This window comes from Desmodus rotundus, chromosome 1, assembly GCF_022682495.2.
Source record: "Desmodus rotundus isolate HL8 chromosome 1, HLdesRot8A.1, whole genome shotgun sequence".
Lineage (NCBI taxonomy): Eukaryota > Metazoa > Chordata > Mammalia > Chiroptera > Phyllostomidae > Desmodus > Desmodus rotundus.
The window spans coordinates 66,476,089-66,490,504 of record NC_071387.1 but is presented as its reverse complement, the minus strand read 5'-3'; positions in this window follow the sequence as shown (position 1 = coordinate 66,490,504).

The following is a 14,416-nucleotide window of genomic DNA, read 5'->3' as shown; positions in this document are numbered from 1 at the left end:
AATGGGACCAGGAATGTTGTCCTCTCACACTTGCTGGGAGAGGCCTCCCACCATCCATCTCCTCCTTCCCTGATTTGTATGTATTTTTGTTAAACAGTGGATCTTGCTATGCTTTTCAGAAAGCTGACAAGAGGCAAGCTGAAAATTAAAAATGGGTGCCGAGAGGCTTTACAGGAGTCTAAATAAACAGCCCGACAGGAAAGACGTGTGGCAGGCTAAGGTTTCATGCTAGTGGTCGGAGAGAGTTAACAGACATCCGTATAACAGAAGGCTGTGTTTGCTTTCCCTGTCCCTGCTCTAGCAAATTTATTGGGTTATCTGTCTTATTTTGACACTAGGGTGTTTAAGGTTTCTGTTCTAGGTGTCTAAAGACATAAAAAAATTATTGTACAGTTTACATTCCTGGCAGACGCTTTGACATGTGCTAGCTGAAAATCTCCTACCTGCCAGTAATTTCACAGAAAAAAAACCTTGCAGAATTGGGTTTTCATGGGTGGTGGGGGGCTGTCCAAGAATCCTCTTGAAAATCACCAAGTACAAAGGCTGTCTTATTTTATCTTTGACTGTATCATCCTATAGTCTAGTGAAATGCTGCCACAAAGCCATTTTCTTCTCATTGTACTGTTTTTATTTGTCATGTAACAGGTTGTATAAGGAGCATTATCAGTGTCTTGTAGTCGGAGAGGCTATTTCCATCTGCGGAGGTTGCACTCAACATAGATCAAGATACAGTTTGATTTGCTTCTGAGGTCAGGAATGCACAGTAGTGTTGAGTGAATACTAGGTGTTTTGATAATGAACCATCAAAATATTATAGTCGTGTGGAAATACTGACATTTTGATGACTAATGTACTAAGCCACCCACAAGCAACGTAAACATATTTCTTATTTTCAGAATAGAATTTTACTCCTAAATGCCTTGTTCCTCACAGATACTGAGGCTGCAGTAACTAGTTCAAGGGTAGTAGGGAACTTAAATATCTCTGACATAAGTCTATTTTTGTTCACTCATTCATTTATTCATTTGATTAGCATTCAATGAATACTCATGTATATGCTAGGAAGTGAGAAACCACATGGAGGAAGCCCTAAAACACAGTGTGTGCCTCTAAAGGAAGCTTATAGTTTATTCTCTTTTCATCTTCTGCAGTAGACAACCTGCTTGGCATAGTCCAGTCAAATTTTCTTGATACCAGGTGATCAACATTAAGTCAATGCAAGAAAATCAGTTTGCAGTTTATTTTTTTCCCTAAGGCAAATAACTTCGTAGCAGCTAAGGCAATCTGAACACATTATTATTTCTTTTTCTGTTCAGTCTTCTTTCTTGTTGGTTGTCTGTGGCTTAGGACTGGCAGCTGGTAGCTATAGTCCCTGCTCCTGAGAATTCTCTTAGTAAGGACTTTATCATCCAGGTCACTGGACAAATGATTTTCTTTTCTTGAGCTCCCTCTATTTTCATCACCTACATTTGTGTGTCACTTCTACTCATCTCACTCCTTGAATTTGAATACAGATAGTGACAGTCACTGAATTAATGGGGGACTTGGAGCCTCAGTTTATCATCAGTAAAACTATGTACACTGGTGTCTGTTTTATAGGGTTGTAAAGTTTGCATGTGATCAGGTACTTTATCTAGTAGGTGGAAAAAAGTCTGCCCACCCCCTTCCTTCTTTAAGTCATATAGGGTAAGGAGAAATGAAACAATGAGAGAGTAAAAAAAAATTTGTGTCACAGAAACTATATATTTCATTACTTCCCTGTTCATTTCAGACAAATGTGGTATAAATTAAATGTTTTTATAACAGGTGAATTTTACCAAACATTCCCAGAACTAACACCTCTCCTTCTCAAACTATTTCATAAAATTCAAGAGGAGAGAAAGCTCCCATGTTTATTTTATAAGGCCAGCATTATCCTAATTCTAAAACCAGATAAAGACACTACAAAGAAAGAAAATTATAGATCAGTATCCTGGATGAATATAGATGCTAAAATCCTCAACAAAATATTAACAAACCAAATACAGCAATGCATCAAAAAGATCATACACTTTGATCTTTTGGGATCAAGTGGGATTTATTCTGGGAATGCAAGGTTGGTGCAACATTGCAAATCAATAATGTGATTCACCACGTAAACAAAATGAAGAATAAAAACCATATGATCATATCAATAGATGCAGAAAAAGCATTTGATGAAATCCAGCACCCATTTATAATAAAAACTCTCAGCAAAGTGGAAATAGAGAGAACATACCTAAACATGATAAAGGCCATATATGAAAAACCTACTGCCAAATGACAAAAAATACAATTGGTTCCCCTTAAGATTGAGAGCAAGTCAGGTATGTCTGCTTTCACCTCTCTTATTCAACATAGTACTGGAGGTCCTAGCCACAGCAACCAGACAAGAAGAAGATAAAAGGCATCCAAATTAGAAAGGAAAAAGTAAAATTGTCATTATGTTCAGATGACATGATATTGTACCTAAAGAACCCCAAAGATTCCACCAAGTAACCACTAGAACTGATAAATGAATTCAGCAAAGTAGCAGGATACAAAATTAATATCCAGAAATCAGTTTCATTTTTATATGCCAATAATGAACTAACAGAAAGGGAAATTAAGAAAATTCTCTTTATAATTGCTACAAAAAGAATAAAGTAATTAAGAATAAACCTGAACAATGATGTAAAAGACCTCTACTCAGTAAATAATAGGACACTGAAGAAATAGAAGATGCAAGTAAGTGGATGCACATACCATGTTCATGGATAGGAAGACTTAACATCATGCTGCCCAAGCAGTCATAATGCAATTCCTACCAATATTACAATGCCATATTTTACAGAACTAGAACAAATATTTCAAAAATTTATATGGAACCACAAGAGGCCCTGCATAGCAACAGCAACCCTGGGAAAGAACAAAGTTGGAGGAATCCTGCTGCCTAATATCAAACTATACTACAAGGCCATAGTAATCAGATGAGATTGGTCATGTTCAGGGTGGTATGGCCATACACTAGGCCCTAGTAATCAAAAAGAGCCTGGTACTGGCATAAAAACAGACACATAGATCAATGGAATAAAAGAGACAGTCCAGAAGTAAACCCACAACTTTATAGTGAATTAATATTTGACAGAGGAAACAAGCACATAAAATGGGCTAAAGGTAGTTTATTCAATAAATGGTGTTGGGAAAATTGGACAAACATGTGCAGAAAAATGAAACTAGGCTACCTTCTTACACCATACACAAGAATGAATTCAAAATGGATCAAAGACTTAAATGTTAGCCCTGAAACCATAAAACTTCTAGAAGAAACCATAGGCAGCAAAATCTTGGACCTAGCTAGCAGCAATATTTTATTAGATATATCTCTCCAGGCAAGGGAAACAAAAGAAAAAAGTAAACAAATGGGACTGCATCAAACTAAAAAGGTTTTGCACAGCAAAGGATATCATCAACAAAATAAAAAGACAACCCACAGAATGGGAGAACATATTTGCCAACACACCTGGTAAAGGGTAAATATGCAAAATTTACGAAGTACTTATGAAATTCGACACCAAAAAACCCCCAACCCAATTAAAAAATGGGCAAAGGACCTGAGTAGACACTTCTCCAAAGAGGACATACAATGGCCATTAGGCATATATTAAAGATGTTCAACATCACTAATCATCTGATGAATGCAAATTAAAACTGCAATAAAATATCATTTCATGCCTGTCAGAATGTCTATTATCAATAAATCAGCAAACAACAAGTGCTGATGAGATGTGGAGAAAGGGGAACCCTTTGTGCACTGTTGATGGGAATGCCAACTGGTGTAGCCACTGTGGAGAGCACTATGGAGATACCTGAAAAAATTAAAATTAGATCTTCCTTTTGACTCAGTGATCCCACTTCTGGAAATATATCCAAAGGAAACCAAAACACTAATTCAAAAGAACATAAGCACTTCTATGTTTATTGCAGCATTATTTACAACTGCTAAGACATGGAAGCAGCCCAAGTGTCCTTCAATAGGTGAGGGATAAAACAACTATGGGACATTTACACAATGGAATACTACTTGGCTGTGAAAAAGAAGAAAATTTTTACCCTTTGTGACAGTATGGATAGACCTGGAGAATATTATGCTAAGTGAAATAAGCCAGTCAGATAAAGACAAATGCCATGCAATTTCACTTCTATGTGGAATCTAATGAACAAACTGAACTAACAAGCAAAACAGAGACAGACTCATAGCTGGAAAGCAGGATGACAGCTTTTGGAGAAGAGGAGGGGATGGAGGGATTAAGCAAAAAGGAAGAAGGACTCATGAACATCGACAACAATGTGATGATTGCTGGGGGTAAGGGGCTATAAGGGGACAAAATGGCAATGGGAAAAATACAATAAAGATTAAATAAAAAATAAATAAAAGCTAGAAAAATATATCCTTTAATTTTTTAAAAATTTTAAATCATTTTTTTCATTGTTGTTTGAATACAGTTCTCTCCATTTTCCCATCACCACTTTCCCCCACCCCATCCAACCCTACCTCCCACCCTCAATCCTACTCCCCTTTGGCTTTGTCCATGGGTCCTTTATACATGTTTCTTGGTGACCCTTTCCATTCTTTCCCCTGTTATCTCCCTCCCCTCCCCAGTTTGTTTTTTATTTCAATGTCTCTGGTTATATTTTGCTTGCTTGTTTGTTTTGTTGATTAGGTTACACTTAAAGTTGAGATCATATGGTATTTGTCTTTCACTGTGTGGCTTATTTCACTTAGCATAATGCTCTCCAGTTCCACCCATGCTGCTGCTAAGGGTAGGAGCTCCTACTTTCTGCTGTGTAGAATCCCACTGTGTAAATGTACCACAGTTCTAAACATTTATTTTAACCCTGACCTGTGTGGCTCAGTTGGTTGGGCATTCTCCTGCAATGTGTTGCCGGTTCGATTCCCAGTCTGGGTACATGCCTAGGTTGTGGGTTCATGCCCAGTTGGGCTCATATGAGAGACAACTGATCAATGTTTCTCTCTTACATTGATGTTTCTCTCCCTCTTTTTCTCCCTTCTTTCCCCTCTCTCTAAAAATAAATAAATAAATAAAATTTAAAACAATTGATTTTAGAGGGAGAGAGAGAGACATCAATTTTGTTGTTGCACCTAATTATGCTTTTATTGGTTAATCTTGTATATGTCCTGACCAAAGATTGAACCTGAAACTCTGGCCTATCGGGATGACACTTTAACCAACTGAGCTACCTTCCTGGGGTGATGAAAAGCGACCTAGCAGTCCAGATTATATTGGGTTTATACTATGTCCAAGCCCTAGATCGTGTTCTGGGAGGGATACAAAAATATACAGGATGTGACAAAAGTAGCTTTACAGTTGTGAGTACATAGAATACAGAGTTTGTTCTTGTATTATTATTATTTATTAATTATTGTACTATTTTCTATACGAACAACTGTAAACCTACTTTTATATACAGGGTGGGCCCTGTATATAGCACAAAACCTATTTTCTAGTACCTTAAAAACAACTTGAGATAAGATTTGTGTAGTAAAAAGTAAAAAGTAATAAAAATAAGTGCAGTGGTAGCTCGGTACTCATCATTACTTTCTTCCAGAACTCATAATGAGTGCCCAAGCTGCAAGCATAGAGCAAGCAATGGGTGATGAAGCATTTTCTTTTGTAGGGCAGTGTTCACGACTCATGCAAGTTCTGCAAGTGTGATTAGTCCCGCGCAAGCTCTGAGTGCTGAAACATTACTTTCTGAGTACAGGGTTTGATGAGTTCGGAAGCTGACAAGTACCAAGGTCTGGCTGCATTTCATAGATATTACTAAGCAATAGGCAAGTATCTATTCAGTGTTTTCTTTCCTGCAGAACTTCTCATAGAGCCTTTAAATCACAATATACAGGGTCTGGCACAAATAATGCCCCTTTTTATTACAAAATCTTTTATTACAAAATCATAAGCATGTAATTCTGTAATATAGCAATATCACACTCAAGCACACCTTATGACACTTTATGTGAAATGTTCAAATTAAAACTCTATTACCATATTATTACCCTACCAACCACACTCAAGCAGGTGTTACTTCTGCTGGAAACCGGTATATTAAGAATCTCTAAGAGGGGAGGGTAAAAAAGTTTCCTACATTTTTTTCATCATGGGATTATTTAATTTTGCCTTTATGGCAATACTCAGTGTAGAAAGATAAGTCGGGATCATGGAGAGTGAATGCTAAAGTGAAGAATAACATTTCTAGAAAGGGAAGTGGCATGATTCAAGTAGTTGAGTAATGTTTTAGGAAGGGTAGGTCACTGGCAATTTACCAGATCATTGGTGAGACTCAAGAGAAAGGTTTTTCAAAGAGAATATCAGGATATAAACTATGTTACAGTTAATTAGGGAGATTGTAGGCTGTGACATAGAGTCAGCAGGAAGCAGAATACTCTTAACAATCATTTTAGAAGTGAAGACATGAGACCTACCCAAGATAATTGTAGCTTGAGAGGATTTTATTCAGGACAGGAGATTAATCAAGGGGAAGCCTCAACAGGAGGACCACGAGAGGACCTCGAGGGAGGGAGGATAATTGTGAGACTAAGGCCTTGAAAAAGGTGAAGGGAATCAAGTAAGACCATAGGTGTGGAAGCAGTGAAGACATGCAGGAGACAGAAGAAAGAAAGGAATGCAACCCTGATTTCATAATGCAGTCTACTGCTTGTACCAAGCTAGGTCTATTACATGCTGTATTCATTATTAATTATAACAATACAGTAGCCCCCCCCTTGTCTCCTGGGGTACAATCTAAGACCCCCAGTGGATGTCTGAAACCACAGATGGTACTGAACTCTCTATATATTGTCTTTTCTTATACATATATACCTACAATAAAGTTTAACTTATAAATTAGGTACAGTAAGAGATTAACAACAATAACTAGTAATAAAATAGAACAATTATATAGCTTCTCTTTGGCATATTTGAATCGCCAGCATCACTGCTCTTGTGCTCTGGGGCCGCTATTAGTTAAAATAGGGGTTACTTGAACACAAGCACTGAGATACTACAACAGCCGATCTGATAACTTGGACAGCTACTAAGTGACTATGGGCGAGGAGTACACACAGTGTGAATACGCTGGACAAAGGAATGACGCACATCCCTGGAGGCTGCAGGGCAAAGTTGGGACATGACACTTCCTCATGCTACTCAGAACAGCACACAATGTAAAACTTATGAATTGCTTATTTCTGGAATTTTCCATTTATTTTTTTTCAAATGATGGTCGACTGTGGGTAACTAAAAGCGCAGAAAGAGAAACTGCCAGTAAGGGGTGTCTTATTGTAATTATGTGTCATAGAAATGATGATCTGCAATTTGCCAACATGGAAACTTGCTCAAGATCACATAGCTACTAAGTGGCAGATCAAGCATTTGAAAAAACATTAAATCCCTAATGATAATCCTATGCAGATATTGACTTTCTGAACATGGGCAATCCAGTAGTTAAGAAAGGTTTTGTCAGCAGCCAGTGATAGAGCAGAGGGCAGCCACCATCCGACCCTGAGGATAAGAAACTTAGATCCAAGCATCATCCCCAAACTGTCATTAGGGCCAGTATGATGATCCTTCTGCTTGTGGCTTTATATTGTCATGCCAGAGATTTGCTCTGTTCCTCAAGTAGAAATGGAGGAAACTGATCTGTCTTCTTCTGTAACTGTATATATTTATATGTATGTATATGCTGTGTGTTTGTGTATATATGTACATATAAATACATGTAAACATGGATGGATGTGTGTATAGTTGTATAGTGTAATTCAGTTGTGCAAAAGAAAGTTTATTTTGTATAGTTAATTTAAACCTTTCCAAGAACTCTCTGCCCTCTCTGGAGCATAACACACTCACATTTCCCAATTAATGACACCCTAGTTTCTTTAAAAGAAGTAGACCACCCTTTGGTGAGCAGGAAGAATGCCCCTAGGAGAGGAGTATGCAGCTCATGTGGGACGTGTCTTGCATATCTGGGCACTGGGCCTTCTGCTAGTGTCTGCGGTTGATGGCTCATGGCTATTCTCTTAACTTGGTCAGGGCCCAGGGACCTCCTATTGTTGGGTTTTCTTTCCCCTTCTGTATCTTTGTGCACATCTTCCATTTCACCCAGAAGACCCTGCTCTAGTTCACTTCACCCTTTGCTTTGGGGACTCCCAGACTGTGTCCCTGGCTTTCCACTTGGCTACTCTCAGAGGCTTGAGGGTACATATAGATCCCTCCTCTGCTTAGGGAACAAAAGGAGGCTAGCATACTAATTTAGGCTCTTTCTCTACCCAATGCTGTGAGGCCACCACTACTATGATGGAGTCATGTCCTCCTCATGAATATTGTAGTATCTGGCATAACACTAGTAAGTTAAGGTTTCTTCTTCTCTACCTTCCCTCCCAATTTATCTAAGATTTCTAGTTTCTTACTGACCCCACCATAACTAGTGGAATCCTGGGGGAGTCTGTATCTTCACATCTCTGATCTCCTTCCTTTTATTCTCTTTGAATTCCCCTTTCCTCACTGAAAGACTGCTATTTCTCTTTCTCGTTGGGTGGGGTTTTCTTCAGTTTTAGATTCTCTCTCACTCATTTAAGCTTCATAATGTAGCCATAGTGGCAGAGATGTTTGGAAAATACTTGTTGCAAGTATGAAATATAAAAGCATTTGTTTATGAATGTCTAATGTGTGAAGTTTAAAAATTACCAGTATTGCCAAGTGACAACTCGATTATTCACTCCAAATTAATTCAACAAAAACACATACTATGGCCCTGACTGGCATGGCTCAGTTGGTTGAGCATTGTCTTGCAAGGCTCACTTGTTCAATTCCCAGTCAGAGCACAGGCCTGGGCTGCAGGCCAGGTCTCTGTTTGGGGCTGGTGACCCATTGATGTTTCTCTCTTTCTCCTTCCCTTCCCCTCTCTCTAAAAATAAATAAATGAAATCTCTTTTTAAAAAAGCACACATACTATGGCACAAAACAAAGAAAAAGGCTTGAGATGAACATAATTCCTGCAGTTAGAAAGTAATAGTCTTGCAAGGCAGCTGAGATTGTTTAGACAATGGAAACACTGAAAGGTATAAGGAGGTAAAAGGTTCATGAGAAAAGAGCAGAGGGATTCAGAGACAGAAGTCATATCTGGTTGACCACCAAGGTCATCTAGAAAGAGATGGCTTTGAAGAGGAGCCAGGAAGGATGGCATATATAGGCACACTGTAATTGGCAGTAGTTAGTTCAAGACTTCTCTCCAAGTCCTGTGGAACAGGCTCAGAAGTAGAATACAATCCATAGATGGCTAGAGTGATAGGGCTTGGGTATGGGAGCATTTTAAAGGAAAGAATGAGTAAGTTTGCTTTGTTGTAGCTGACTTCAGAGCCCAAGCTAAGGCAGGAGGGCAAATACATCCAGAAGCATGTCAATGGACTGCTAAGGCAGGGAGTGAGTGAAGGGGCAGGAAAGGAATGGCCTTAGAATGGGGAAAAGGGTAGAGGAAAGGCTGTGGATAGAGAAGCCAAACACCATGCCCTTGGAGGTGGAGCATTGTCATGGGATGGCTCGGGCTAAGCTTGGTTCAATGAGCAGCTAACATGGAAAGATACGCAAGGGAGTGTGGAGCAAAAGGTGAGAAATTCTGCAGTTAGAGTTTAAATGGCTAGTTAACTGAGTCCTGGACATAAGGCCTCATGTTTTTCTTTTTGCCTGCCCATTGGTACCCAATAGCTGTAAATACACTGGCCTGTATTGTCCTCTATGCCTTGGGCTTTATAAGGCAATGAAAAGGTCACTGTAGAAAGATGCCAAACCTAACCCACACCCAGCTGTATCCAGCTGTGAATTCATAGTTGCAGAGCAGGCATCACAATCTACCATGTCATTTGATCAGTGTGTTTCACCCTTGACTTGAGTGTTTTTCATCATGGGCAGAGGCAGAATTTGAAAGGAATGTATTTCACTCTATTTGCCTATGAATCTGGGATGGGGGGAGACAAAAAGTCAAGAGCACCTGAGTCAGCTTTAGGAGCTGGAAATGTAGCAGTTTAACACCAAATAAAGGCCTGTCCAATGTCTGGTGAATCAAATTAAATTCTGAACAAACAACTCTCCAGCTACATCGCAGCCAGTTTTAGAATCAATGCTGGTGATTTATGATTCCTTAGGGTTGTATTCTCTTTTCAGTGTGTTGGGATTCACACATATAGCTACCATTTACTACTAATGAGCAGCACGCACCAGTCCCTGGGCACCTGGATAGAAACGCATCACTTCGTCCAGTTCAGCAGCCTAGGCTGTTTTCACACAAAAGAGGCTCCTTTGCTGGGTCAGGAGCCCGGTCAGCTGGGTGGACGCTGTTAATGCAAAGTGCTAATATTTTCCAGCCCGTTTCTCCCAGGAGCATCAGTGCTTTGTAATTTAATGGTTCTCTGATGTGTGAGAACCCTTTGGGACAAATTTGGTTCTGCTGCCTCAGCAGGCTGATTCAGACAGGAGCTGGACAGAGGGAAGGGAGAGCATTTGGTTTTCTTTGTTACCATTTGATGAAAGGGAGTCTTGAGTCTGTATTTTAATGGGGACAAAACAATATCTCAGCGCTTATCCCAGAGCCCATCATCTAGCAAAAGCTCCATAGATATTTGTGGAATAAACGGCAAGTAAAGTGCTTGTCTCTTGAAACAAATGTCTGAGAATTCTCTGAAAAGTATCCTCTAGCTGAGGGGGAAGCCATTTGGAGAGGAGAGGTCCTGGTAAAGCTAATGTTTTTTGAATGGTTGGCAGTATGCCAGGCCCTGTCTGACTCCTTAATTTCATTCATTGCTCACAATAATCTTTTTAGGTAAATATTGTTGCCATACTCCTTTTATAGGTGAGGAAACTGAGGCACAGAGGAATTAATGTGACTTGCCGGAGATCACACGGCTAGCGCGTGGTAGTGCTGGGATTTAACCCGGGCAGTCTGCCTCCAGAGGCCCTACAGGCAATCACTCTTTAACAGGGAATTCTCTCAGGTCGAGTGCATTTAGGGAGTAGTTTTTATTCCCCAAACAGTTAAAAGACTAGCTGTACTTTAAAATGACAAGAAAAACAAAGACATATTTGCAGTCTTTGAGTCCTCAGCTTTCATAGCAATTAGCAGTATAGACGTGAGTTCTTTTACATGGTTGGTTTCAGATCTGCAAAAGTGGAGGGTGACCACGAGGAAGGGAGAAGTGGGGGGTGACAACATATTTCTTTGCTGTTCTTAGGCAGATTTTATCTTTTAAAAGATAAAAGTTGAAAAAAAGAAAGGGGAAAAGGCAGAGCCTCTGAATTAGCATCATTGGTGAGGGCTTCACCTGGGAGCTAAATGACTTCTCTGGGATTAGAACTTGAACTTGAGCCACATCCACTGGGGAGAATTCTTCTTGCTGAGACAGACATGTCACTTCGTGTCTGCATGGGGTAAGTTAAACTTCCAGGGCAGTAGAATAATTAGAACACTGAAAAAGTAATTTTCTAAATGAAACTTCATTTCCCTGGGAAAATACAGCCCCTACACCAGGAAGGAGATTTAGGATCTTTCCATTAACTCCAGAGGTGGAGGGCTTTGCTTGCTCCTAGAAAATGTTGTGCAAATGTTGTGGGATCCAGTTAATATTGTTCACATTTTTAAGTTGTCCTTTTTCCCCTAAAAAAGACTTTAAGTTCCACACAGAACTGCAAAACTATAGCCACTGAAATTGATCTCAGGACAAGTAGTCTACAAACAAAATAATAAGCAAAACATTTGGAATCTGTTTTCCAACCCTCAAAATTTCAGAATCCGGATTCCATTAGGGAAAGAGAGCTGCCTGTTTTGAAATTTGACTTTAAAATAGTTTCTAGAAAAGTATTAGGTAAGCCCCAATACCTCCTGGGAAAAGAAGCGGCTCAAAAATCTCGAGCTTCACTGTACAGATTTTTATGAATGAGCAACATATGGATTAAATTACCCATATTAAAAAAAAATAAGAAGACAAAGCACACTTGGCAGTTTTATTGAGCCTGAATTATTTGGAAAACAGTCCCATGATACCTTAGAAATCCCAAATGGAGCTTAGTTTACTAACCATCTTTGAAAAATGAAATTTAGCCATTCATATGAAAAGGGCTGTCTCCATTAGTGTATGTAGAAGTTAAGATTAAAAAAAGCTAGCTGATTTTCCTAAGTTTTGAGGGGTTCACAGATGATTAGACCTGAGACAGTCATGATCATACACATAACTTCCCTGAACACTCAGGGCTGGAGCCAGGGGGGCAATGTGGATTATCAGTTTCTCTGTCTGTCTCAGTCTCCCTCTTTTTTTCCTTCTTCTTGGTACTAGTTTTGGAAGATGGGCTAAAAACTTGGCTGTTTACTCTGTCCCCTAATTTTGAAACTCAATTATTGTCAATTCTGAGGAGACTTGTTTTCTGGGGAAAAAATGTGGTCAATTTATTGTATAAATTATTAATTCCTGTGGCTATCTTTCTTTTCACATATGAAGCCATAGGGAAACTTATTTAACTCTGTTTAAAAATCTTGTTACAATTTAAAACTAGTCAGCTCTGAAAAGAGTCTAAGCATTTATTCAACAGTGAATCCAAGAATGAGTGAAGGTATCCAAGGGAAATAAAAAGGTCCCTGGTTGATTTTTATTCAGCGTAGAAAGGGATAGAAGTCATGGATTCCTGGCTGAGTGGCCCAGGGCACTTCTACTCCCAGACTGAGTAATGGTACTGACACATTGAATGACAAATACAGGCATGAATATTTTCCAATACTGTCCTGGCATCTGACAAATATAAAGGCTTGACACCAAAGGTGTCACCTGAGATTTACAAATTCTTAGCCCTCTTTATCAGTAAGTGACAGTAGCAGGACTTGATTCTAGGTCTTCTGATTCCAAGTCCAGTGCTCTCTCTTCTGGAATAAATTCCTTAGGGCTGTGAAAACCCTAAGCTCCTAGACTGGCATTAAGTATTGAACAGAATTTATAAATTGAAGACCCGTCACATGTTTAAGTTTTTTCAACTATACAAGTTCTCTTTTAAATAATTAACATGAAAATGCCTTAAATTTTATTTTGCACGTGTGCCATTTACTGTGCACTTTAATTACTATGTGTGTTATACACTTATACACATACAATATGAACAGAGTTGTCAACACAAAACATTCATGTGATTCTTGTGGATGGCCTATGGAATGCTCAAGAGTACTTTGACCATACTCCTTATGTGCCTTATATCTAAGTAAGCCTCAGAAATAAACCTTGCATGATGCGATTCCAATTCCTATAATATCTAGGTATCAGAGAGCATTATTTCAAGTATCATAAAACGCACCCTTTTCACCAGTCATACTCAATTTGCCCATTGCCACTTCTTGCCTTTAATGCAACTGGAAAGTCCGTGATAGCAGACAAAAAGGCTCTAAGAGAAAAGGTGTGCGGATACATTTTGAGTCAAGGTTCAGTGCTGTTGGTTTCTCCAATGAAGTTCTGCCAAGCTAACATGGACAAGAAAATGAATGTTTTAGGTGATGCTCTGTCTCCCTGATCTTCTGAATCACTGCTCTTGTTCTGTATTCTTTGGAGAGAGGCCACAGTTAAGGAGCAGACTGGTGAAAATGTTGGGGTACTTTCAGAGTTAAGGTATCCTTTCTTCTCTTGTGAGAACAGTGGTTTAAATTCATCTAAAGAACAATTCCAGAGAACATAATGTAAATGTTAAGTGCAGAATGATTGCTTTTGGCTTTCCATGATCACTCATGCTGTTTCTTGGCCTTTGTATATAGTGTTCACTCCTCTTAGCATGACTCCTCTGCTTTTTTATCCAGCTACTTTCATCATCCTTCAAAACTAAGTTCAGGCACTTCTTCCTTAAGGATGCCTTCTCTAACCAACCAGTTTTGGTTTAGCTGCCTCTCCCCTGGGCCTGCATGTTGACACCGGCTTAACTCAATGGTAGGATTTACTTGTTCTGTAATAATAGACTTCTTTGTCAGTAAATACCAGGTATAGACCCCTGGGGACCAGAATCTCATCATTTCATTCTGAATGCCCACTTCCCAGGCCCGTGTCTGACCCTTAGTAAATCTTCAATAAATCTTTATTGAGCTGCTGATAACTGAATGGCTAATGGAGTGGTAGTGAATACCCAACCCCAGTCATGCATGGAAGCCAAGAAGTGTTGCTCTTTCCTTATGATATTTCAAAATGCATCTTGCCTTTGGAAAAAGAAAAACTATTGCATTCTCTAACACAATGAAATATATGAATATGGGCTAATTTGGAGTCTGGAGCTCAAAGTTTCATCCACAGAAAAACATTCTAAGAAATTAAAAAATTTTAAATATAAAA